This window comes from Aotus nancymaae, unplaced genomic scaffold (assembly GCF_030222135.1).
Source record: "Aotus nancymaae isolate 86718 unplaced genomic scaffold, 86718_ANA_hifiasm-v0.15.2.pri h1tg000007l, whole genome shotgun sequence".
Lineage (NCBI taxonomy): Eukaryota > Metazoa > Chordata > Mammalia > Primates > Aotidae > Aotus > Aotus nancymaae.
In genome coordinates this window covers 156,421-183,828 of record NW_026988418.1, presented here as the reverse complement: position 1 = coordinate 183,828, position 27,408 = coordinate 156,421, and the positions used below count along the sequence as shown (strand labels likewise).

At 47.6% G+C, this 27,408-nt stretch overlaps 1 long non-coding RNA gene across 1 annotated transcript; it reads left to right on the top strand.

Annotated features, from left to right (window-relative positions):
- The first annotated feature begins 4,310 nt into the window (after positions 1-4,310).
- LOC105709425 (uncharacterized) lies at positions 4,311-21,526 on the top strand. The gene is made up of 4 exons (XR_010340457.1): positions 4,311-4,464; positions 4,564-4,659; positions 18,165-18,238; positions 21,423-21,526. It is a non-coding gene; the product is annotated as an uncharacterized LOC105709425 (long non-coding RNA).
- The last annotated feature ends 5,882 nt before the right edge of the window (positions 21,527-27,408 follow it).

Below are 27,408 nucleotides of genomic sequence, written 5' to 3'. Positions count from 1 at the left end.
GACCTTCCACGTGACTGTTTCCCAGAGACAAAGTCCAAAGTCTTTTTTTTGTTTGTTTGACATCCAAGGCCCTCTGTGAGCTGGCCCCAACCTGGATCTACAAGTGTATTAGTCCATTCTCATACTGCTAATAAACACACAGACAAGCCTTGATAATTTGTAAAAGAAAGAGGTTTAATTGACTCACAGTTCAGCATGGCTGGGGAGGCCCCAGGAAACTTACAATCATGGCAGAAGTTGCAAAAGGGAAGCAAGGCACCTTCTTCACAAGAGGTCAGGAAGGAGAAGTGCAAGCAGAGGAAATACCAGACCCTTATAAAACCACCGGATGTCGTGAGACTCACTCATTATCATGAGAATAGCATGGGGGAACCACCCTCATGATTCAATTATGCCCACCTGGTCCTGCCCTTGATATGTAGGGATTATGGAGATTACAATTCAAGGTGAGATTTGGGTGGGGACACAGCCAAAGCATATCACCAGGTAAACTGAGCAGCTGAGGGTTCTTATAGTCATCTTCTCCTTTACTCCGCTGAATTTTCACCTGGATTGTTTGCCTCACATGGAAAAGTTCTTCTTCCAGGAGGAAGATACAATGCTCTGATGTATTATCTGTTGTGGGCTTTCCCTGAGTACACGTAGCATAGCCTCCCTTTTGCTCTGCAATACAGGGTTTTAGCAAATTCAGTATGTGCTGCTAGGGTGGGGGGAGCAGAAAATAAGACAAGGAGAGAAAACAGGACATATGAGCCCCAAAATTATTATTGAGAATTATTAAGGTGTCTGTATAATTTATGATCTAAACCAAAACACATTTGAGAGTAAAAACGGTGCTATTCATCATTATATGGAACAACAGACAAAACCTGACTCTCATAAGACACCAGGATGGATGGCTGCCCTGGTAATTACCCCATTATGAATCCCATCTCCCCAAGACAGGAGTCAGAACTCACTTTCCCAGCCTCCCTTGCAGCTACCAGTAGGCATGTGACCTGGGTTCCTCCAATCAGCTGCATCTATGAGAGCCTTCCAGTCAGCAGAGATCAACTTGAGGCACGAGGCTCTGCGCGGATGCTGAGCTGTTGGCAAAGGGATGGAGTGTGGTGGAGGGCCATCAAGCTTTCGGAGGCAGCACTGACGTCCCAGGGAGCGTATTCCATGCTCCAGGCCCACAAAGCAAGCTTCAGTGCCTGTGCCTGAAACAGCAGGACCTGATCCACAAATGGGCCAGTCATACTGAGTGTTGTTTCTGGCCAGCTCTCTGGCCTTCCCTGAAATTCTGAGTGATCTAGCAACATTTAATATATTTATTTTTTCCTTAAAATCAGTTAGAGAGGGTTATGGCTTCTGACTCATGCAACAGGGAAATGTGTAGGTTTTTTGTTGTTGATTTGTTTGATGTGTGTGTGTGTGTGCGTGTGTGTGTGATGGAGGCAAATTTCTCAAAGAATAGAAGGTGGCAGCCTCAAGGCTGTAGGTAATGGAATTAAAAACAATTTTGTTCACAGTGCTGGGCATTCCTACAGGGGCTCCTGTGGATGCTCAGGTAGCCATAAAGCTAAGCATGGCTTTCCTGAGACCAGCAGCTTCTCCTACAGCAAGAGCAACAGACATGGGCCCAGCAGGGCCTGTGGCCCTGCAAATCCACCTTCCAACTCACTTTCCTGGTCCTAAGTCTTATTTCTTAACTTGCTGTTCTGAGAACTTTCCAACAGCCAAAGTGGGAGCTTCCCTGCAGGCAGGATCTGTTGAGGGGTACCTGTCTAGCCCCCAGGAGCCTCCCACCCTGGGCAAAGCTCTCCTTCTCTCAGTGCCCCAGGCCAGCCATCCCCAGAGTCAGTTTAGTTTGGCTCTTGCCACATCCTTCAAAACCCCATTCAAATTCCTCCTCCTGCTCAAAGTCTTCCTTGCTCATCTAGCTGAGCGACGCCTCTCCTCTGCTTACACCCCCGTGAGCTAGTAGCTCCCATCATCCTGACCACTCATTTAACAAATAATCACATCGTCTTGTCTAGAATTGTGCTACTCTTCTTTTTTTAAAGTAATCCAGTTTGTCATGTGATTGTTAAGTTTCCCTGACTTGAGGGAAGAGATTATGACTTAACACTCCTAATTTCCTCCCCGTATTTTCCTGTGTAGCATTAGCTGAGTGTCTTCTTTGTAGGAGATACTAAAAAATATTTGATGAAAACAAAATAAGCCAAACCAATATGAAGAAGAAAAATGAAAAGAGATAAAAGCTTCCAAACTGTTTGCTTTGGTTCTCTCAGCTTAGTCTGTCATTGGCTGTTTTTAAGTACTCAGAGACCACTGTTTACATATTGTTCAGGCCAGTCTCTGCTTGGGTACATGTGGGGAAGTCTCATCTTTCCGTGAAGTCACAAGTCACTAGTTCAGGAATGTGGTTCAGGACTTGCTGCTCTCTTTCAGCCCCTACTGGGGACAGTTACTTTTCAGAGCAAATAAGGATCTTGGCCCAGCCTTCTGGGGCACACTCTATATCAAAATCAATGTCGGTAGAGTTCAGGAGCAGGGGCTCCAGAGCCAGATGACCTTGTTTGAATACCAGCTCTTCCACTTTCAGGCCCCTGACAACATATCCAGTCCCTTCCTTCTGAGTGCACAGAAGACCACCCTGCCTAGCTTCTTTGCAGCTATGTGGAGACACATGACTAGTCTGGCCAATGGGATGTGAGAAGAGATACTGAAACTCAGAGAAGAACTTGTGAGATTTATGCAAGTCATTTAATCACTCCATGCCTCAGTTTCCCCATGTATAAATGATGATAATAGTATTTATCTTATAGGATTGTGGTGAGCTAATATTCAATTAGCTGTGATAGGTGAGATGCTTAGAAGGTGCTTATAAAAGCATAGCTATGATGATTATTTTAAAATGATGTTATTAGAGAAAGCAAAAATACATATGGTCAAATAGAAAGATCACGTAATAGTGCAAAGAGGCTTACAAAATTATCTGGAGGTACACGTATCTACACAAACATCAGAGAGAAGCAAAAACCAGACCAAAACAAACCAAATTAAGGGGAGCCTGGAGGTAAGCCCACTTCTCTGGCATTTGGAGACTCTGTCTTGAATGGCCCTCCACTCCTGGGTGCCTGGTCCCTCCTAGTGTGTTCCAGCCAGATCCATATACATCCTAGAAGAAGTGTGTTTTGCGCTCAAGTCACATTGCATATTCCAGCAGAAAGGCAACTCTGTTTATTCTTTGGGCAATTCTTTGGTCTCTTGTCACTTTGGATTTCAGGCCCCTGAAGACATATCCATTCTTTTTCTTCTGAGCCCACAGAAGACCACCCTACCTAGCTTCTTTGTGGCTACGTGGAGACATGTGACTAATTTGGCCAATGGGATGTGAGAAGAGATGATAGAAATCGGAGGATAATTTGTGAGATCGCTATGACTGCTCTTCCCTTCCATGATGACTAAGAGGATAAAGCTATTAAGGGTGGAGGCTCTCTAGGCCTTAGTCTCTGGGTGGAGCCCAGTCTTGGGTGGAGCCAAGACCACGGGCCAACTCCCAATGAACATGCTGTGTGAGGAAGAGATAAATCTTTACGTATTAAGTTACTGGAGCTTAGAGTTTGATTTGTTACTGTGCTGTAGCCTACCCTAGTCTAACCAATACAAGGATCTTTGGATGACTCTCCTCTAGGAATTATATACAAAAACATGCTCCCTGCCCGTTCCTGAGAACTCCCTATATGGTTCCAGCAGTATCTCCCGCTTGCAATAGTGACTAAAGCCAAGACTCTCTGCTGGCTATTTCATTTCTACTGAACTAGGCATTGTATTTGCTCTGTTATTTCCTTGCTCCCCTGACAATCCTACAATCCACTCTGCAGCCAAAGCAATCTTTTGAAAAGAACGCAAAATCAAATCAGATCATGTCACTCTTGCTTAAAGCTGGCCAATTCACCCTCCCTGCAAACGATGATACTCAGAATCAAATGCAGATTCCTTGCTATGGCTTAAAGACTCTCTGCTTCTCCGACCTCATCTCCTGTGGTGCTGCAGCTACATTTGTTCTTATGTCAGTCTTTGTACCTGGCTGTGCCCTCTGCCTGGCTTGCCCTTCTTCCCTCTTGTTATTTAGAGTTCAGCTTAAGTGTCATCTCAGGCTTTTCCTCCCTGACCATTGCAACAAAAATGCCCCTCTCCCACACATGCGTCATTCTATTTCACACTCTGATTAATGTCTTTATAACACTGATCAACATCTGAAAGTATTTTGCTTATTTATTTACTCATTTTTTTCTCCCTTTCTCCTACTAGAACATAAATTTGAAGGGGGCATGGATCATTTCTGTCTTGCTTACCCTCATATTCTGGTAACAAGTGCCTAGCAGAGTACCTGACACATCAAGGATGCTAAAAAAAACATTTCTTGACTGACTGGATGAATAAATGAGTGAATCATCATCAAGGCTGCTGCTGGTGAACCCCTCCTCTTGCAGCTACCTCCCTTTGAATTTGCCCTCTGGCTTCCCAGCTAGTTTCTCCTTTAGCCTTTCTGACCCATCGTTCCTTCCACAGAGTTCAAGGCAATCCTGCTCCTCCTATGGGCCAAGAGAAAGTGCCAGCAGCTGTGGGTGACAAAGCTCTTCTTTTCTAGCAGTCTTCTCTGGCATGGTAAGTCCCTGAGATTTGGGGGTTAATTGTTACTGTGGCAGAACCCAGGCCATCCTGACTGATAGAAGACCTTTTGGGAGATTATCCTTTCCCTGGATGAGGTTGTACCCTGTTTATGACCGATAAACAACTCAAAACCAGGAGCATAGAATGTTAGTGCCTGAGGGAAACTGAGAGACTATCATGTTTTCCTTTTGCAGATGAGGAAACTGAGGCAAAGAGAAGGGAAAGAAATTAATTAAGGCCTTTGGCTTATTGGTTCATCCCTTTGATCACTGTGATGGACATTTCCCTGTCTTTTTAACCCCCTAGCTTGTGTACCCTAGAGAATTCCTAGGAATTCTCTAACTTATGACTCTCCAATTTGTGATGGGAAACAGAGCCTACCTCCCACTCAAGAAAATGCCAATGCTTACAGCACTATTCACAATAGCAAAGACATGGAATCAACCCAAATGCCCATCAATGATAGACTGGATAAAGAAAATATGGTACATATACACCATGGAATACTATGCAGTCATAAAAAGGAACAAGATTATTTTCTTTGTATGGACATGGATGAAACTGGAAGCCATTATCCTCAGCAAACTAATGCAGGAACAGAAAAGCAAACATCACATTTCTCACCTATAATTGGGAGCTGAACAATGAGAACACATGGACACAGGGAGGGGACCAACGCACCCTGGGGCCTGTTGGGATATGAGGAGAAAGCATCAGGAAAGATAGCTACTGCATGCCAGGCTTAATACCTAGGTGATAGGTTGATAGGTACAGCAGACCATCATGGCACACATTTTCCTATGTAACAAACCTGTACATACTGCGCATGTACCCCAGAACTTAAAAAAAAGAAAATGTCAGTGCTGAGTACCCCCTTTCCCAGGCTCCCGTGCAGCTAAGATATGGGTGTGTGAGCAGGTGGGTGTGCAAGGCTGGTGGCTCTGCCCAACAGGCAACCAGCCTCAGTCTCTCAATCAAGAGTCAGCTGGGCATGGTGGCTCACACCCCAAGGCAGGTGGATCACCTGAGGTCAGGAGTTTGAGACCAGCCTGGCTGACATGGTGAAACCCTGTCTCTACCAAAAATATTACAAAAAAAATTAGCCGGGCATAGTGGTGCACACCTGTAATCCCAGCTACTTGAAAAGCTGAGGTACAAGAATCACTTGAACCTGGGAGCCAGAGGTTGCGGTGAGCCGAGATGGCACCACTGCACTCCAGCCTGGGCAAAAGAGTGAGACTCTATTTTAGAAAAGAAGAAAAGAGTCAATAACACAAAGAAACAGTAGTGGCGGCAGCGGGTTTGAGTTTGGGGGTGGGGCCGCTCTGCAGTGGGAGAGTCCAGGGTCAGTGCTTGGTGATGGTGGTGGTCTCAGCTGCAGGGGCTTGCAGGTAGTGGAGGATGGTAGTGGTGTCCTCACCAAACAAGTCTGGCTGTGTAGCTTGGGCCACAGTTCTGCTGTGGGACTCTGGTGTCCTAGAACTTGCTCCGATTCAATGTGCTACTCAATAATCCCTAAGAAATTGATTTTCCCCTTGAACCAGGCATGGCTGGTTTATGTTACTCGCAACTAAGAATCCTGACTGACTTGTTTCTTGAATCACTTATGCAGCATATTCTTTTAAAACACTGACTGTGTGTCAAGTACTGTGCAAAGCACTAGAGAAACAGCGGTGAGAAGGACAGATGAGTGCAGCCCTCATGAAGCTCACACTGGAGGTTGTTAGATGATTAAACAGGAAAAATACATTAAATTGCAACACACACTCCACTAGGAAACACCCGTAGTGACATGGGAGCATTTTAGCAACTACTTCCTGGAGGAGGTGACGTTTAGGCTGAAGGAGGAGAAAGGTTTTCTGGGCAGAGAGGGAGGAAAAAGACAGCTCTAGGCTGAGGGAATGGCGTTTGAGAGGGCCAGAGGCAAGAGAGAGAACATGGCCTTCAGAGGAACAGGCAGACGTGATTGTGGCTGGAGCAGAGCTTTCAAGAGAATAGCAGTACATGCCGAGGTGGGAGAAGTGGCCCCGGCCTGATGGTGCAGGATCTTGTCCCCCATCTTACAGCATTTGGAAATGTTCTTAAGGGCAAAGGAGCCACTGAAGGTTTTCAAACAGGTTGGTGACAAAGCTGGGAGTGGGACCCAGTGTCCTTCCTCCTAGTCAGTTATTTTCCCTGCATCACCTGCCTTCAACTCTTCTGCAAAATGGAGTCTCAGGTCTGCAAGACCCAGCAAAAGCAATCCATCACAAAGGTGGTGAGTCATGCACACACAGCTCTTTACAATGGTCTTGGAGGAAATGCAGTTTCTCTGCCTCTTTTTCTCAGTGACCATAAGACTGTTTGTGCCTTTGCAATCCGAGAGGACACTGCCTGTGTTGGGAGTATGGTGACATCTGAGGGATGGGGTGGCTTAGCTCGGAGAGAGGGAGACTGAGGGCACTGTGGCTACCTCTGAAGGACTGTCCAGGCCATGGCCAGGAGCCGCCGTCCTCCCTGCCCACTCAGGGACACAGAGAACAAGATAAGTGGGGCCCTGCGTAGGACATGGGGGCAAGTGAAATATCCCCAGCCTTGGGTCAGAGACTCACCAGGGCCTCTTTCACAGAGCTGGGGGATGCTGGGGGAGGTGGGGTCTGAGAAAAGTGGGCCCTGAAGGGACAGTCGCATCATCTAAGACCTTAAGTCTTCATGCCGTGTGGCAAATCTCAGCTTAGTTCTGGGAATATCAGTGTAAAGCAAAGGCTTTGGGGTCAATCTACCCTAAGTTCAAATTCCAGCATAGCTACGACTTACTGTGTGGCTTTGGGCAAATCAGTTAGCCCCTGTGTTCTTCACTTTCCTCTTCTATAAAATGGGTGTAATAGCAATAACACCCACTTAAAGGGTTTTGGTGTGGTTTAAATAAGTCCGTGAAGCACTTAGCTCTTTGCTGTTGTGACCTAGAGGGTGGGGCAAGGCAGAGAGAGTCCAGGGACACAGGTGTCTAGCCCTCCAGAGTTCAAGGCAGGGAGCGTCAGCATCTTGGCTGTGGTCAGACAAGTCCATGTGCAAACAGCAACTAGCCCTATGGGGTCCAGGACTCAGATATCCCCTCTGCCTGGGGACAGGGGACAGAAAAGGGATGAATAGGTACCAGAGTCAAAGTTGGGAAGGGCAGAATTTGGGGCAGGCAGGCTTCTGGTCTAACTAGAGAAACTGAGGTAGACTGAGCCAGCATGGTGGTAGGTGCAGAGGACTGCACCGCATGCAAGCCTGGCCCAACAGACCACAGCCAGTCATTTCTTCATTCACTCAGAACCAATAGATTGAGCCCCTGCTCTGTACCAGTGTCCGGGCCGAGCATTGGAGGGATGGTAGTGAGAGAGAGACAAAGCTCCTGCCCTCGTGTAACTTCCAGTCCAGCAGAGAAGACAGACTTAAAGAGTCATTACGATGACACTCAATGACAGGTGTGTTAAGGGGAGTAAAAGGTGCCACAGAGCACATGGCAAGGGATCTGATGGGATGGGAGGTAAGGGAAGGCTTCCTGGAGGAAGCAACGTTTTAGTGAGAGCTGAAGGAGGAGTAGAGTTTGCCAAGGAGGGAAGTGACGAGTGAAGGGAGGAGAGTGCTCCAGGCAGAGAGCATGGCATGAGGAAGGACATCGTCAGAAAGAACACACTTCTTTGGAAAAAGAATACAAGTTCAGTGGGTCCAGAGCTAGGCATAAGAGGACAAAGTGGAGATAAGTGCCAGGCTGGGCTCTGGAAGGTGCCTGAAGAACTTGGACTTCACCTTCTGGCAATGGGGAATTGTCAGGAACTTATTTTAAATAGCAGGTGAGCAGCACCAATCGGACAGATTCCCCAGCATTGTGCAGTGAGGAAGCAGAACAACTGGACATGGTGGTCCTAAGTGACCCAATGGGGCAGAGACTTGGAGTGTCCCTCCTGCCTGGGACAGGATGTGCTCAGGACATGGGAGAAGGGCAATGAAAATCTCCCTGGACCTTCACAGAGGAGGGTCTGAGGGAGCCGGCCACGACAGATGATGGTCCTCAGGGGTCCTTTTGAAAAGAACTGGAAGGTCCCTCTCCTTGAGACCATCACTGCTGGGATGGGAGTGGGGCAGAAGCCAGGAGAGGGAGGCAGAGAGTCCCCGTCTGCCTGGTGTTGTGGCCTAGGGCAGGGGGAAGGTGGCTGCTCCAGGTGGGACATCAGCCCCGCTGGCAGGGAGCCCCTTGTCAGCCATACAGTGGTGCCAAGGAAGTTACTGTGACATCCCAGGTGATTGACTTCTGGGATCAAGACATTTCTCAGTTTGAAAACCCAGTTTAAAAAAAAATCAATGTTTCACATTCAGCAGTGTTTGGTTAAAAAAAGAAAAATAGCTGCAGCTTGTGCTTTAACAGCAGGAAAGACGGAGCCCCATCAATTATGATGGGAAAACAACAGTGTCTTGCTGTGGCTTTGTTCCTTCTGCTCCAAAAATATTGAGTCATTTAGCCCTACAAGCCATCCACTTGGCAAGTGGCAATGTCTTCATTTGAAAAGCAGGGCCCTGGAGCCTTGAGGGGTAGCATGCCTTCTCCCAAACCAGGAGTGGTGGGGAGCCCAGGAGTCTCACTGCTGGGGACCGGCTGACTGCTTGACCCGTGAGCCCCTCTGAGGGAACTCTGCGTCATCCTACAAGGCCTGCCCTCATGCCCCTCATCTGAGAGGCCTTTAAGGCTGTTTGACCCCAGTCGCTGAGAGGCACCCCCTCTGTGTCCCGTAGCACTAAGTGCCGACTTCAAGCACAGCGCTTATGAAATGGCAAGTTCCTGTGTTTCTTCAAGCTCAGCCTGGGTTCATCCACAGCTCACATCTTCATTCTCAGCCCCGGCCACACATTGGACTCACCTGGGCTTTTTAAAGCTGCAACACTCAGAGTATACCCCAGGACAATTAAATCAGAACATCTGAGGCCAACACCCCTGGATCAGTATTTTTTAAAAGCTTTTCAGGTGGGTCTGATATGTAGCCAAGGTCAAGAACCAAACAGCCATGTAGAAAGCCCTCAAAGGGCCTGTTCTGAGTCAAGTTCCACTGTTTCATATGCTCTAGTTGTTCCTTCTCCCAAACCATGTTTGTCCTGTTAAAGTTGAGAATGTGATATGAGAGTCAACAGGGAGAAGTGCCTATTCTGGATGGGTCTCATTAGGGGCCATATTTCAACAGGGATACCAGATACTCAGAATGCCTGCAGATACTCAGGATGCCTGCAGAGAATGAGATGCAGAAAACTGACTCAAACTGACTAGACTCACAGAAGGCTGATGTACAAGCCAATTGCTACCGATTTCAGGGGAGACTGTTTATTTCTATGACCAGAATTTAATTTCCCCATTCGGGGAAAATTCTTAGGAAAAATAAAATCCCTGAAAAACAAAAACAAATTTCTATGTGTTTGTATTTCTCAAAAATGTATTTTTTTTTGTTTTTTCATATATGTATATATTTAAAAGTACAGTGAAACCATTCTTGTGATTTATTCCATCTTAAGTGATCTTTTGTGTAACTGTATCATATTCATGATCATCTTGCAAAAAGGCCCATCAAGGAATGGTGCCACAGTTTACTGAGCCCTTTCCTGTTGGTAAACCTCCAGCTGTATTATGATTCTCGCTATTTTAAATCACGTAACATGGCCATGCACATTGCCATTTCCACATCAAGCACTCCTGTCTCAGGCCCGATCCCCAGAGGTGGGGCGCCTGAGTCACAGATGTGAGTATCTCTGGGACAGCTCGGCCTCTCCATCCTCCACCTTTGTGCCGTGTGTGGGATCTTTTTGACTAGACCAGTAATTTCCTTATACTCCGGAAGGTGTAAATGGAACAGGGGAAGTTCCACGGTCCAAGTTGGATTAAAGAAAGTTAAACCACGTTTTTGAGAAGAAGGACTAAGGTGAAAATAAAAGTTGACTCAAACAACGTAAAGGTGGAAACTCCTTTACAGCGGGACCTCTGCGAGCCTTTGTTAAGAGCCCGTGCACTAGGAGGGCTTCGGCACACCACATTTACAAAGCTAACTTGCCCTTAGACACTCTTCTTCTGGGACCAGTTTTCTGGGGAGGGCATTTTGGAAAAAGCTAGACTAGGAGATCTTAAAGATTTCTTTACGCTCCAAGGTTTCAAGGTTTGAGATCTAAGTAACAAAGCCAGCTGCTGCCGCCGCCTTGAAACTCCAGGGCTCATTCTTCCAGTCCATTTCCTCTGACACTGGCCTACGCCAGGCCTTCGTTTTCTCACTTGAATGACTCCGGCAGCCTTCCACCAGGCCTCCTGCCCGCCGCCTCTTCCCCCCTGCTCCGCCCTCTGCAGCCTGTCAGACCCACTTCTTCAAACTCTGATGCTGTCATGCTCTGCTCCCGGGGTCCTGCCCCACCTCCTCCTCCAGCCTTCCTCAGTGTGCCTGCTTTGACCAAGTCTGCCTCATTCCCCTCACATACTCAATCAACACACGAGCCTGTGTGCTGCAGCAGGCCCTTTATGCAAAGGGGAGCTGGCCTTTGGCTACCCAGGGAAATCCCGGAGGCGAGCAGAGGGCAGTGAGGTGGCATTGGGAAACAGGATGAGAGAAGTGCAAAGTCCTCACCTCAGCGCCTTTTTCAATTGAATAAAATCAAGAGGTACACCATGCTGGCCAGGATGGCCTCGATCTCCTGACCTCGTGATCCACCCACCTAAAATACAAAGATTAGCCGGATGTGGTGGCGTGGCCCTGTAATCCCAGCTACTTGGGAGGCTGAGGCAGGAGAATTGCTTGAACCAGGGAGTCGGAGGTTGCAGTGAGCCGAGATTGCACCATTGCACTCCAGACCTGGCAACAGAGTGAGACTCCATCTCAAAAAAGAAAAAAATGTCAAGAGGTGCAGACTCTGCCTCTGGTGGAGAGACCAATGCCTTGAGCCCACTATCCCTTGTCCCCATGGCAACCAATGATGGAATTGGCAGCCAGGGGCCTGGGGTCTACACCCTTCTTCTCCAGAAACCTGAGTGCCTGAGGGCTTCTAGGTCCCAACTCTGGCATTTATATCTCTCTCCTTCCCCTATCTCCCTGCTCTCTCGCTCTCTCTCTTTCCACATGTATCCAGTTACGTAATTATGGAGCCTCTTCAAGTGTGGTTCCTAGACTTGAAGATCGGAAAATGGTGTAGGGCTCATATCCAAATTTCAGCTGAGCATTTACCAGGGGTTCTCATGACACACGGAAGGCACAGCAGTAATAATGGAGTCTGTCTATTGCATCCTTACCATGGTCCAAGCCCCTTTCACATACATTGTTTCATTTACTCATAAATCATGAAATGTGAGAGCTGGAAGGGGCATTAGGGACTACAACTCCATTTAGCAATCAAATTTTTTTTTCCAAAGCGAAAAATTTCCGCAGAAGCTCTACATACAAAGCAGATAAAATTGGTGCTAATTTAGTTGAAGTGGGGCTGGCTCAACTGCTTTAGCCTCACCCCTTGTTTCATGAGCTATGAGGTTCAGAGAAGGGAGGTCACTTCTAAACTCACAGTGAGCTAAGGCTGCCTGGATCAGGCCTGCAGCTCCTCACCCACAGTGCTGTGCATTCTGTGTTTCCCCACACTGACTGGGATGTGTGCTAATGTGGACAGAACTCTGGTAGCCTCTGGCTGCAGAGGGAGAAGCCATGCCTTCTGTTTACCCTGTGACCCAGTCATATGCAAGATGGAGAGATGCCCCTTGAGCAGGTGTTGTGGGGAACCCCTGTAGATGCCACTGGGTGTGACTGGATATGTGGGCACCAGATACCCTCACAGGACAGGCTCTTGTGCTATTGAGAGCCACACAATCTAAGCCTACAGCACCTCTGAACATTTCTAGCACCTCTAGAGGCAAACAAGCATCCCTCCTTTCTCTAGCATAAGCAGGCTTGCTTTATGTAAGAATAGGAAGTAGCTGCTCTATTCTCTGGAAGTGGCTGATCCTGGAGGACCTGCAGGCTATTGGGAAATCCAGGTTTGCCAGCACTCAGCCCTGGGGGAGGCTTGCACCGCAGGAGCCTCCCTTGCCAGCCTGAGCCCACATGTTCACCAGGCCTCCTGCAGAAAAACGTCAGCTGGCCACGCGTGTTGAGAGCAGAGTGCCTGGAAGTGTCAGAGTAGGAGGGAGGCGGATCCTTTGCTCATCCTGAGGCAACAGCTTTCTTCTCGGGCTCTTCCAAAGGGTGCCCACGCCATGTATGTGGGAGCAGGGAGGGTGGCCAGACCTGATTCTGCTACAAGGCTGACACCTGTTTGCATGAAAGAAGATTTGACTTGGCTATAGAGATGGGAAGATTGTGGCTGAAAGGGTGGAGAGGGGATGACGACAGTGCTGGAGATGTGATGAGAAGCATTCCTTAGTCACTCCACAAACATTACGAGACAAGCTTCTGCGTGCCAGACACTGCAAGGACTAGGAAAAAAGACAGACATAGTCACCGCCTCAGGGGGCTTCCTTGGAGATGTCCCTGACCCCCAGGTCAGGTCAAGACCCTTGTTATTTGCTTTCTGGGACCCCTGTGCGTTTCCTTCATAGCGCTTGCCATAGCGTAGAATACGTATGTCTGTGATTATTCGATGTCTGACTGTGTCTACCTCTAAACTATATGCTTTGCTCACTCTGTATCCTTAGGACAAGGACGGAGTCTAGTAGGTACTCATAAAATATTTACCAGGTGAATAAAAAGAGAGTCACCTTTGGCAATCTCAGTAGAGACTTTCTTCAAAGTTTAAGAATTTACCCTTCAGCACAGCAAGGGTTCTATGCCCACAGATTATGCACACATGGCAGGTCAGTGGCAAGGAAGTGAAGACATTTTTGGCTTAGCCTTTAAGAGAATAAAATGCTTGAATGCTGCTGGGTGGGGTGGGCTAGGTCAGCATTGATGGCAGAGTGGAGCCGGAGGCGAACAGCATAGGAGGAGAGGGCTCTGGGCTTCATTCCAATGGAATCCCCAGCTTGTCTTCTGTCCCCAGTTAGATCCTCAGTGAGAGACTCAGGGCGGGAATAGGATGTGCCCATGCCAGGAAGCCATGGAAAGCCATCCTGCTCATTTGGACTTGAAGGAGCAGTTGGAGAGACTGAGGTCTTAACCCAGCAGATCATGCCCATTGGTGTCCAGATGCTGGGGGGTGAATGGGCATAGCGTTGGCACCAATAGGCAGTATCATCGCCACCACAGCAGGGAGCAAGAACTCCTCCCATACATGGAGGAGAGGCTGGAGGTCAGGTGCCTGCAGTGTGCACTGCTGTGCCCAGCTCCAGAACCTTTCTCCTCAGGCAGCTCCATGGGCTGGGAAACCTCTTACCACTGGAACCTGCAGAGAAGACTGCTGTGAGGATGGATGGGGGAGTCCTCCTCAGGTGGCTCTTGGCAGTGACTTCCTCACCCCAGCAGCTCAAGGAAGCATTGAGACAGACACTTTGAGAGGAAGCATGACACCTGGATATTGCACAGTGTAATGGAACCAGCCAAGTGGTAAATGTAGCTTTTAAATAGGTTTTGTGTTCCCCATTAACTGCCCTGATGTTGATTAGCCCTGACAGCCAAGGAGAAGGGTCTGGTCAGCAACTTTCCCCTGACAAGGCCTCCCTGCTCCCCAAGGCAGTGAGAGCTCAGCCTACAGTTCAGCCATGTTCCAGAAGCTGCATGGAGGGGAGTGGGGTGGGGTAGGGTGCCTTGAGGATGGCTGGCTCCCTGGAAGGACTCTGGTGGGTGGGCTCAGCCTTAGACTCCCATTCTCTCTCCAGTCCATGCTCTATCGCCTCCATCCCGGCTTGGAGGTAGGTCAGGTGACCATCTCTCTTACCATGTAGATATGGACAATGGGCCACACTAATGAAGGACTGCTCCGTCTGGAGGTCCCCTGAGAACAGAATTATCCACTGGAGTTGGAAAAACTTGGATGGTCAGCTGGGTCTGATCTGCTTATTGGCCTTCTCTAGATGCATCTTCAAACTGAACATTAGGTTTACATAGGTCTTGCAGTCAGATGGACATGGATCAGATTCCTAGGTCTAGTATTATTAGCTGCATGAATCTGGACTCAGCCCAGGACAAGCAAGAGTCAAAAAGAATGCATGAAGGTCATCTAAGAACCCAGGGGTCCTCCCATCAAGATGCCAAAAGGAAGGATAATGACTGAAACCATGGAAGATTCCAGAAATCTGGTAATTCTCAGGCTTATCTGCCCTCCTGGAACAGCATGAAAGATGATCATAAAGGGTCCTGTGGGCTTGTCCTTGGGGAGAAATGGGCAGGAGGAGCTGAGGAGATTGAGTCCTAACTGCTAACTATGATCAGTGTTCATAGGAGTGCTGGTAGTTCCAGAAGATGGAAGAAGCAGGATGTGCCCTTGGACTTTCAGGAAGGAAGAGCCCAGAGAAAGTTGTCTGGGACAGAGAAGTGGCTCCAGGGTTTTAAGCCTCAGGGTGTTGAGTCCAGAGGAATGGGGGTGAGATGTTTCTCTATCTCCTACTCTCATCATACCCCATTGACAAAGACTCTGGCAGCTGATCTTCTATTTATATTGCCCATCTCAGGCTCTGGGTCCAAAGTTTTTGCCAAAGGAGAAACATCCCCTTTGCATGCCTTCCTTCCTCTGGGTTAAATGCTTTTGCTCAGCTCTGGGCTTGAGAAGGCAAAGTTGTACAGCTTATAATCAGTAACTCCACCTGCCTTTTATATCTATCTCTGTAGGTTGCCTGATTTAGCCTCACCCTTACCCCTCTGTCCTGGCAATGTCCACTCCCCCTGGCCTTCTCCCTAAGACAAAACCTTTGAGAAGTCATTCAATACACTTGGTTTACATTGCTGAGTGGTTTCAGCTCTCTTCTGTCTGACTCCAAAGCTTATGCTCTTTCAATCACCCCATGTGGTTTTCACATAAAAATTCTCATCATAGCACAAATCTCTGAAATAAAAAAAATCCTGGAAATAACCTAAATGTTCAACAATTAGGAGATTGTTTAGTAAATCATGATGTATCCATTTGTTAGAACATTATACAGACATTAAAAGTGATCATTACAGAGACTGTATAGCAACTTGGGGAAAGGTTTATGATAAGACACCAAGTGAAAATGCAATGCAAATACTACAATTGCTTTGATTGCAATGATGGAAAATATGTCAGTGTGTCAACAAGGGCTGAAAGATAATATGCAGAGGTGAAAAATAGTTGTGTTCTGGGTGGTGTTTTTTCTTTCCTTCTAAAACGATGTGCTTCTTTTCAATTCTTGTGTAGTCGTTTTTCTTCCTGTGAGATAATTTTTCAGGGTTGATACAGAGCACACAAGAATATATGATGAGACAAGCTCAAAATCTGAGAAATTTCCACAATGGGGAATCCCCTGGACTAGCGATGCTGGCTCCTTGATGTTAAGGGGCTCCAGCTCAGACATAGAACCTCCGTATCATAGTTAAGAGCATAGGTCCTGTAGTCAGATGGACATGGAGTAGCTGCATGAACCTGGGCTCAGCCCAGAGCAAGCACTCCTGTGCAGAGTCGATGCAACCAAACATAGGAGATACACTTTTCAATACATTTTGACTAGAGAATGTCCTTCCTAAATAATTCATCTTCGGTATTGGGTGTTTCACTCTCTACTAAAGCAACACTTCAATGATTTTATTTTTTGGCAACCGGGTTGCCTGTGAGGAGCGGTGGGGTGGGTGTTGTCTGTCACTATCCATGGTCCTGAACTGGCACTACAGACAAGTATATGGTTGTTTCTCTGGGAAATTGCAGGACTGGCATTTCCCCTGACCCACCCTATTTTCCCATGGAAGTACATTTATGCTAACCACTTCAATGTGGTCTCCATCAGTGGGAGGTTAAAAAACTTTGGAATTCTTGGAGTTTGGCAGGAAAGGGAATTAGAAAAAATCGGAAGTTGGGGAGCAGGAATGGTAGATGACATGCCAGCTCTTACTGAGTTATGACCCCGGTTAATGGCTGCAAAACATATCACATGTTGGGTAGAAAGTTTTAAGTCATGATGGCCTTTGTGAGCATTGAAACTAGGAGTGAAAAGCTGTAAGACCAACAGTTGGTACTGGTACTTCTTTAATCTGCACTTGTCACAGAGTCTTGGTGTATTTTATAAAGTATAAAAAAGTGGCTTTGATGATCTGCTCCATAGACTATCTGCAAAATAATAGCAACCAGCAAAGACAACTCCAATTGGAAGTAATCTGTGACCACTCTGTCTCTGTCTCCATCATCTTCTTTCTCCATTTATTTCTGTCTTTCTCTGTGCTCAAGTAGTCTCTCTCTCTGCCCCTCCTCTAACCTCTTCTTCCCATCCCTCCTCGCTCTCCCTTCAATCTATTTTTGCTTGTAAGAAAAACACTATGTAATTTTCTTTAAAAATTAATTCTACCCTACAAAGTATGTCTAAAATATTCAAGAGAGGAAAAAGTTTCTTTAAAGAGTAGTTTGCATTAGAACTGTTTCTTCCAGCATAATTGAGTTAATGAGTACCCCTTTAGAATTTAATGCAAAGTAACTTTCACACTGGTGGTGAGCTTCAAAGATAGCTGTATAGATAACTAATAGTATGGTTCCCCATGACAACTAAGGTAAACTTTAGTCCTGATTAGGCAAAAACAGTCAAGAAGAGGATGGAATTAAGTACAAACAGCCACATTTGTCACCAATGCTCTTTGGAGCAACAAGAAGAGAGAAGAAAAGGAAATAATGAGCGTTGAAAGAGGGTGGAATGGGTTGTGAACCTAAAGTTAGGTGTAGAAGGTTTTTCTGTTCATTTGTTTGTTTGAATATGAAATTTGGTCTGAACTGAGCTGGAAAAGCTAGAAGGCAGGGGTGACATCCAATTTTAATAAAATCAAGAGTGAGCAAAAATCATTTTCATTGTGTTTGAAGAGAGAGTCTGGTCAATTCATGGACTGCTGGAGCAGGCCATCACATGGAGGTGAGTCTACTGGTGCTCATTAGCCCTGAAAGCCAGAGCCTGACGTAAGAGCAAACCCAATCCAGGAAGGCTGCTGACATAGGATGTGGTCAAAGAAATCTGCAACCCAGTCAGTCTTTAAAGCCTGTGGATGCTTTCTACTTAATGCCATTTTAATTTGTCCATTTTCCCCATTCCCATTGCCTTAATCCAAACCTTTATTCTGTGTCACCTGAATGATTACAATATCTTCTCACCTTGTTTCTGCATTGGCTAGAAGTGCTCTATCTACCACCCAAATCTGGTAAGGCCATTCCCTGCTTAAATCTCTTCAAAGGGATATGAATACTTAATGTAACACAGGGATAGATGATACAAACTCTCTAGTACTGAATACAAGGCCCTTCATGATCTCACTCTGCTTCCCCTCACCAGCCAGCTAGATTGCTCACCTCTCCCCTCCCTTACCCCACTGGGCACTGTATTAGACTTTCTGAGCTACTTGCCATTCTACTAATTTGTGTGTCATGCTCTCCCCTCTTTCTAGGTTAATCGCTCTGCCTGGAAATTCCCTTCCCATCTCCAACCCTCTTCCGCTGACACATGCCCTTCAAGATCCAGGTAAGGCACTATCCTTGCCTTCTCTGACCACTGTCACCATCAAAGTCTTGGCCAGTCATTCTTACTATATATTTCCCAAATACTCAACACATATCTCTATTTTAGTGCCTATTACCTTGCTTGACAATGGTTTACTCCCCATCTCTCTGTCTTTACCATATGCTCCTGGAGGGCAGAGACTGTGTCTTGGTTCTTGTGACATCCAAGCTCTTAGCATGGGACCTGGCACGTAACAGGCACTCAGTAAATGTTTGTTAATAAATAAATGAAACGAGATTGCTAAGTAAATGTTAATATAGACAAGGTTGAAAGTAAGAAGGGAATAGACCTATCCCTAGACAATTCATTTATTTAAGTCTTTCTTTAAATAGAATTTTCTCCTAATTTTAATATACAACTGGAGAGTTAATGTCATCAAAATTTGTGAAATTTCATACTTTCAATTGGAGAAAAACAGCACATGTGCATAAAGGGCAGCTGTCAGTGAAACATAAATGGTGATAAGATGAAGTGTTTTTTGGGGAACAGAGAGATGGGGTGAGATATTGCTATTGTGCATGATGACAGGGAGGCATGAGCCCTCATGTAGCAGTTAGGAATTATCTGCCCTGACTCTCCACCTTTATCTCCATGGTGTCCATCCTGCACCATGACTGGTGGCTAAAACACTGAATCTCTGAAGCCTCAGCTCTGGCCATAAAGGTAGAAGGGAGTCTTATTTTGCCCAACTGCTGTCCACATTCCTTGTTTGCCCAGTGTCTAGTTTCTGACATGCCAGTCTGGTCTTTTCTTCCTGGCTCCATGCTGGCCTGGAAGAGACACTCTGTGCTTGTTTCCTTGGCATCTCCTGGGATTTAGGTTTATCAAGCTCTCTCCACTGGATGTTTTTGGGAACCCCTGAGATCCTACATGTGCATTTAGTTGGCTCCCTGAAGCAGGGGATTGGGAAGAAAGTGGGCCTTAAAGGACAGTGGGAGCTGAGTAGGCAGAAGTGGAGGATGGGGCACAAACCGTTTGAGGCGTGGGGCAGGACGAGTGACTCGTGAGTGGGAGATCACAGCAGAGTGCATGGCAGGAGGACAGTGCTGGAGCAGGAGAAAGTGCCTGGGTGGATGTCCATACTGAAGACACCGGGGGTGGGGATGGTGAATGGGAGCCAGCACGCAAGCCAGGGAAACTACAGGATTACTTAAAAGAACACCACAATGGGGGTCAAACAAGAAGCCAAGACCAACCCAACTCAGGATCAGAGCCCAGGAGGGGGTTGCAGACAGACTTCAAACCAAGTTCTTCCCGCAGGTTGAGAGCTTGGGGCATGGCCAGGGTCATGGACCAGAGGGACACAGTATGCTAATCTCCATAGGTTATTTTAGGGCTCTGACAGGGACAAGGAAGAGACAAACACCAAGGGATGTGTGGTTGCCTACAGGTTGGGTTGTTGTCCCGGGAGCCCTGAGACTGCCCCTACGGGTGCATAGACAAAGCCACACGCATACTCAAGTCTCCCGGACCTGAGTCTAGCATCTGAAAACGGAGTGGGAGGGCAGCGGCTACAATGCTAAATGCTAAGTAGCTTGAGTTGGAAAAAGCTATTGGCTCAGGCAAGCTGGAAGACAACGAATAAAAGAGTGATGAGCCACGTTATGGGGTCCGAAGGAAAGAGCTATACTCCCTTGGCAAGTGTGGCTGTGGAGGAAAACAAGAACTAGGACATAGTGGGAGGGACAAGCTGAGGCTTTTATGCTGTTATTTTAATAGGTATAGTTTGTTTGTAAAAAGTTGCTTAGGATAGATGATGTGTGTCTATTTCTGGCCATGTAAGAGGAAAGGAAAGGAGCCGAGCTTTCCCAGGATCTCAGCCCACGTCGTGCAGCTCAACACCAGCAGGATGAAGGGACTTCCTGGGACTATCATCTGGAAACTGGGCCCTTGGATTCACAGGAGTCTGCGAAGGCAGCAGGGTCTCTCTTTGTGTCCTTTGAACTATTGTCAACATCTCCCAAAACTTAACAGAAATGATGCATTTACCTGTGATGAGGCTGTGCAGGGCTGACGACTCAATGGCAGATTTCTTTGCTTTTGGCTGGAAGTACAGCAACTCAGTGTGGCAACATGAACTATCTCCTGCTGATCTGAAGCTCTGATTGCCAGCTATAGATGTCTTTGATGAATAAAAAATGGGAAAGTGAATTAATTATTACTTATGAAATGCAGATTGTTTGGTAGACAAATATCTTTCAAACATTGAGGCCATCAGGGAGGATAATGAAAGTAACTCTTGGCAATGAGATGGCTGAAGTTCACAGATCTAGGGGAGGCCTGGAATACCCAGCTCCATAATCAGCAAAAGCAATAGTCTCTTTATTTCTCTGTCCTACTGTTTCTCCATCTCCATGCCTGCCTGCTGGCTGTCTGTCTGTCTGTCTGTCTTTCTCTCTCTCTCTGGGTTTCTTCCAGCCTTTCTGCCTTCCTGACTCTAGGTTTCTAGCTTTCTCTGTTTGTGCCTTTCTCATTTTGTTCCCTTCTTTGGCCTCCTTGATTCTAGGCAGGCCTTTTTCTTTGGTTTTTGCCTCCTCTCTCACTCTGTCTCAGTTTCTCAGGATTCCTGACTACTGGCATCTTTCATGGCCCCCACATCTTCTGGTTTCTCTGGTGTCATTTCTTTTACGGTCTCTCTCTCATTCTCTCTCTGTCTGTCTCTCCTCCCTCCTTGGCCTGCTAGTGGTTCCTATGACATTTTCTGCCTTTCTCCTGCCATCGAAGCCTCCCTGGTTCACTGTCTTGCTGTCTGAAGGTGTTGTCGTGGTATCTGGGGAGATTCTTGTGTGTGGGGTATCTTCCCTCCTGCCCCTTACTCCACTAGGCAGGAAGCTCCATGAAGCAGAAGCTTTGTCTTGCTCAATTCCGTCTCCTCAGTGCCTATAACAGTGCCTGCCACATAGAGGGGCTGGATCAACTCCTGCTAACTGGCAAGCTGCATGTCTCTCGGGGCCTCTGCTCTTGTTTTTATTTGCCTGCTGGGTCTCCGTGACTCTCAAGCCTCTCTCATGGCCTCTGTCTCTGTCTTGTCTGTTCTGGGCTTCTCGTCTGTCTCTTATGGCATCTCCTTCTCCCTAACTCTTGACTGCGTCTCTGTCTAACTAGCATCTCCCTCGTGGTCTCCACGTCTCTCCTCTCTCAGCAGCACGGACAGGCCAGACCCAGGGCAGAAACGAGGCCACTCCTGCCAGGCGCGTACAGCCTCCTGCTGGGTCTGTCTCCAGGATCCTCTAACGGAAACAACTGAAAGAGAAGACGTATTTGCTTGGAAGCAAGCAGCATCAGCCCTCTGGGCAGCGAAGGCTGCCTCTGAGTTGATTCATCCCCCTTTCTCTGGCCCAGTTGCTTTGACTAGTGAAGGGCTTTGAAGAGCTGCTCAGGGTAGCGACTGCAGCGGACTTGTCCCCGGCTGCACGGAGGTGTGGGGGCCACTTTCTCAGCAGGTTCTCACCCTGCGTGCCCTGGATCACAGACAGATGGAGCTGATCCTGGAACTAGCAGCCGTCTCTCTGGACTGATGACTGCCTTGGCTTCAGTGAAACATACTGCAGGGGTCCAAGCCCTGAGGAGGGTCAGCCCCGGAGGAATGAAACTGTAGGATCTGAGTGTCTAGGCTGTCAAGGCTGAGAGTGCGAGATTTAGAGTCACACAAACTGGGTTAAAGTCCTAATCCAGCCAGTGACATTATGCCTCAGTTTTCATACCTGTAAAGTGGGAATAGTAGCCTCTATTTTGTAGGGTGGATTGTGGATTCAATGTGATAACACAGGAAAAGCACAATGCCTGGACTATGGTGAACACTCAGTAAATGGCAGCTATTGGAAATGGAAGGCAATGGGTTTACACGGGAGCACTTCTGCTGAAGAAGAAAGGCACGGGTGCTAACTCTGTGACAGCTGTGAATATTTTGAGCAGCAATGCATCTAGAGTTAAAGGGTTCCAGAAGGGGCAAGAGCTCCGTTTGGCCATCTGGTCCGGCCCCTTGCCTCCAGCAGATGACTTTGCAAACCACGTGGGGCAGACGGTGGGTGTTTTCTTCTGGAAGTTCTCCAGGGGCAGACACCCCCAGCTCCCCTCCCTCACTCATTTCTAGCTTTCCTTCCTTCACAGTCAAGATGGGCTCCCTTATGTCCCATCTCAAATCTTCTTGTCTTCACACAGGCCTGTTGGCTACGGCACATGCTTCGCAGGCCTGGAGAAGAACCCCTGTGGGTCAGCCTTTAAGGTAGGCCCTGCAAAGTGTATGTTTCCCAGGGTGCAGCTGCAATATCTGAGGGGGGGGGGGCCTTCACAGCCTCCCATTTCAGCAAATTGCAGGAAGTCAAAGATGACACGTAGTCTGCAGTGCACAGCCAAATACTCACTTGAAAATATCTCCGAGGCCTTTTCCAATTTCCTGGAAATTGACAAGTGTTTCCAGGACTCAGCCTTTGCAACATGGAGAGAAAGCCCTACTTTTCTTATGACCCCTGCTGAGCCTGTGAAGTTCCCACCCTCACCCCCTGAGCCAGCACACACGGTGGTTCTTCACCACCCCTGGGTCCACCTCTCTTGCCTCTTTGCTGTGGTCCTGTGCGTCTTGGCACCTGCAGACGCTGGCAGAATGGGAAGAGGGGTTTGAGTGTGACTTGCTTTCCCTCTTTGCTCCAGATGACTCACCACCTGCCTTAGCTTTTCTCTTCCCATCGTTATATAATCCTGACTCCAGGATTAAAAATACTCCACTGAATACCCCGTCCATCTGTCATATTCTCTCTCTCTCTTCATATATATATATATATATATATATATATATATATATATGTATATACGATCTTATTTTAAAAATACTTTGGAAAGAGCACTTCCATCGTTCATTTACATCATATTAGAGATGGATTTCCGAGTCAGCACTGGCTTCCTCCAGAACAGCAGTCCTGGAGGAGCGAGATCTCTCCAGGCCTCCAGGATTGCAGTCTGTTTTATGCCTTCACTCCCTAATAGGTTTGCCTTATTTAAAGGACCCATCTTCAGAGCTGCCCAGGACTTTCTCAGAGTAGCTCCTCAGTCCCACCAACAGCCTGGGCTGGCATTTATTCTGAGGGCTGCGTTGGGGAAGGGGTCCTCACCAGCCTGGGAGTAAGAGGAGATGGTGAACTGGGTCCTCTGCCCTAATTCAGGTCCCCGAGTCTAATCTCCAGGATGAGGACCTCTGAGTTCTGCTCTGTCCCCACCTCTCATGACTCTGCCTACCTTGTCTCTGTGTATTAGGAATCATCCTTGGATTGATGGAGGGAAAGTGAAAGGGCTTGTATTTGTTTTTCTTTCTGTGATACAACCTGAGTGACATCTAGAGCCAGAAGTGACCAACACCCAAGATCCAGCTCACACATTCATTCACTCCCTCATTCATTCTACACATACTTGTTGGGGGTTTACTGTGTGCTTGGTGGATCAGACAGTGCCTTCCAAGAGGGTGCAGCTGAGGTAGGGGAGAAAGCTCATGTAGATCAGATAACTTAGAGTGATGGGACATGGATTCGAATCCAGTCTCTGTCAGATGCCAGTTATGTGTTAGTCATCGGAGCTCAGAGCCTCAGTGGTCTCATCTGTGTAATGGGCACTCCTGGAGCTGGTACAGCATTAATGGGAGTGAAAGTGCCTCGGAGGCAGTGACGCTGAACAGAAGTGTATCATTTGGTATGCAAATGCTTTTAAAGCCTGAGGTTCCTGTTGAAAAAAAGGACATCAGCATATCAAAGAGATATCCGCACCTTCCTGTTTATTGCAGCACTATTCACAATAGCCAAGTGCCCAACAACAGATGGATGGATAAAGAAAATGTGGCACATGTACACAATGGAATACTATTCAGCCACAAAAAAGAAGGAAATCTTTCCATATGCAGCAACATGGATGGAATTGGAGGACATTATGCTAAGTAAGATAACCTAGGATCAGAAAGTTAAACACCGCCATGTTCTCACTCATATGTGAAGCTAAGAAAAAGTAGATCTCATAGAAGTAAAAAGTAGATCAGAGGTTACTGGAGGCTGGGAAGATGAGGGGGAAAGGAGAATAGGGAGAGATTTTTTAAAGGATACAAAATTACAGCTAGGCGGAAGAGTAAGTTCGAGTGCTCTGCAGCACTGTAGGATGACTGTCGTTAACAATAACATATTACAGAGTTTCCAGTAGCTAGAAGGAAGATATTGAATGTTCCCAACACAGAGATAATACATGTTTGAGATGATGAATATGCTAATTACCCTGATCTGATTACTATACATTGTATGTATCAAAACATCACTATGTACCCCATAAGTACAATTGCTATGCATCAATTAGAAAAATAAATTTTAAAAGTTGCATACACAAAAAAATGCCTGTGGAAGCTGCCTCCCTCATGATCCCTGCCTCCAGCCTTGACTCCTTCCATCCACCTTTTGCAGAAATCCCCAGAGTGTTCGATTCAGAGCTTAGGCTGATCTCTCTCCACCGGCCACAGCATCCAGTTTAAACTTCTCTGAATGACGCCTGAGGCCTTCTTCCCCTGCACCTTCTCCCACCAGCCCAGCTGGACCAGTGGCCTGGCTGAATAGACAGTGCCTTTCAGTTCTGTGTACTCACGGTCCAGTGACTTTCACTCTCTGGGTCTCAGTTTCATCATCTGTAAAATGGGATAAGTGACGACATATACCTAAAGGGTACAAATGAGTGAATTGATGGAAAGCACTTAGAACAACACCCAGCACACAAGGGACAGTCAGCTGGGTCTGTTATTGGTGGAGCTGCGCTGGCAGTTTATCCTCAGTGCCTTTGGCAATGCCGTTTTCCATGCCTGGAACTAACTCTGTTTCTGCTCCCTCTGCCTCCACCCAGCAAACTCCCACTCCCTTCAACATGCTCTCTGAAAGGTGACTCCTGTGTGACACTTGCCCCTGTTCCTGGTCTTTTGTGACAGACATTCTGACTTCTGATTCCCAGGCCTGTGCCCTTCTCCAGGCTCTGCTTCTTCTAGAACATGTGCAAGCCTCAGGCTCTCAGCATCTTGTCCTGTGAAGCTGTTCACTGAGCATTTGTCGGGTACCAGGCACTGCCCCTCCTCCCACACCTTCCCAATATTCTAGTGCTTACTAAGGTGGAATCTGTGAGCCAATAGTCATCACTTTTTGGCGAGCCTGGCTTGAGCTAGGTTTTCTTTACTTCTGATGCACACCACTGGGTTCTGTGAGCACCTGCTATGCCGTGGGTGATGGATCTCAATTACCCCGAGAGATATCATGCCCATTGCATGGGTGAGGAAAGTGAAGGTAGAGTGAACTGACTAGTCTCCTGCTCCCCACCCCTCCGAGGAGCTGACGTTGGCTTAGATTGGCTTCGGAATCAGGTATGGGCCTCCTGCCTGCTTGGTCCTGGCCTCCTATCCCTTGTGTGCCCAGACTTGCCTTCTCCATCCCTGTCCCAAACTCTGCCCGGCTCAATGGCCTGGGCCGGGCAGGTAGGAGAGGGCTGGCCTGGCCCCTGTCACTCCCTCTTGACCTAAGCCATGCATCTGTCTCTCCAATAATGTGCCTCTACAGTGGGACCTAGCACGCAGGTGAATATGAGGAGGACACTGAGCACAGGCATTCCTGCTGCACCTGAACGCACCCCGGCTGCCATGCAGGGCTGGCCTCAGCTCAGCAGAGAGGTCTGGCAGGAAAGCAGAAGGAGGGGAGGAAAATTGCTTTTTTTCCTGCCCCAATTGCAGTTTCCTCCAGGCTGTTATAAAATCAATAAAATATCAGTGCCTGTGAACAAGAGCCGGGCCTTGTGCCTCTGGGAAATGCCCCGGCTCTGGTGTTGGGGACTGTTCTGTGATTGTGATTCCATTGGATGGAATGGCTTTTAGGACAGTTTGGCGGTGGAAGGCGTCCAACATGCCCACTCCCCAGCGCGTGAGCTTGCTGCCTTTTCTTCTCCTTCCAGCAGCCTCCCTCCTCCTCTCCCTCCCCCTGTCCTCCCTGCCACCAAAGTCATCAGAAGGCCTGTTTGAAGCTCAGCCTTGTTTATGCCATTTATCCCGGGGTGGAACGGTCACTGCTGATGGTCCAATATGCTCACAGATGCACGCTCACAAGCAGGTGTACACACACACTCTCCCGTGCACACACAGCGACAGTCACACACAAGGAGGCGGCCCGCCTTCTGCTCACCTTGTGAAACTCACAGTTTCTCTCACACCTGTGCTCACACAGGCCACTCCCAACCTACCACGGAGTTTCAGACTCTCTCTCTCTCTCTGCTGGCGATGAAAGGGATTTGGCAGCAACACCTCTTTGTCTCTGACTTTTCCAGCATCGGCCTCTCTGGCTTGCTCCCTGTTGCTTGCAGCATCTGCACACACAGACACACAGAAGAACGTGAGGGCAGACAGTGCACTCCCTCTCTCTCACAGATGTGTGGGCCTCAGCTGCAGGGTTCTGACCTGCAGGGCGGGCTGGAGTGCCAGGCGTGGGGTGGGGCAGTGAGGGATTCCAGGAGGTGGTCCAAACCAGAAGCCTGGCAGAGGGCCTTGGTGTTAGGACGTGTAACAACACACATACACACAAAATAACTAAAATGGAAACAATGGCTTCCACATGCAGGGGAGATGCAATGTGGTTCTGAGCATAGACTCTCAAGCAGCCTCCCTTGGTTAGGATATGCGGCTCTGCCTCTTACTAGCCATGTAGCTTTGGGCAAGTTATGTAACCTCTCTGTGTCTGGTTTCATTGTCTATGAATTGGGAGAATATCTGCACTCATCTCATAGGATGGTTATGAATTAAACGAGCTACCGCATGTAAAATGCTTAGAATACTAGATGTGTTCACTACCTTGATGGTACTGTGGGCCAGGCACTGGGATCAGCACTATATATGTATTAACCTACGTAAAGTTCCCAGTAACCCTGTAAACAGGGATTTCCCCATAGAGATGAAGTGACCTGCTCAACGCCACATGGTTAATACGGGTGGAGTTGGACTTGGAATTTAAGTCACTGATTCATAAGCTGCAAATTATACTACTCCCCCATCCATGACAACTCTCCTTTCCAGAGGCGGAGGCTGGGGTAAGGAGACAGGACAGCCATAGACACCTGGTAGGAACTAAGACCCCTCCAGGAAT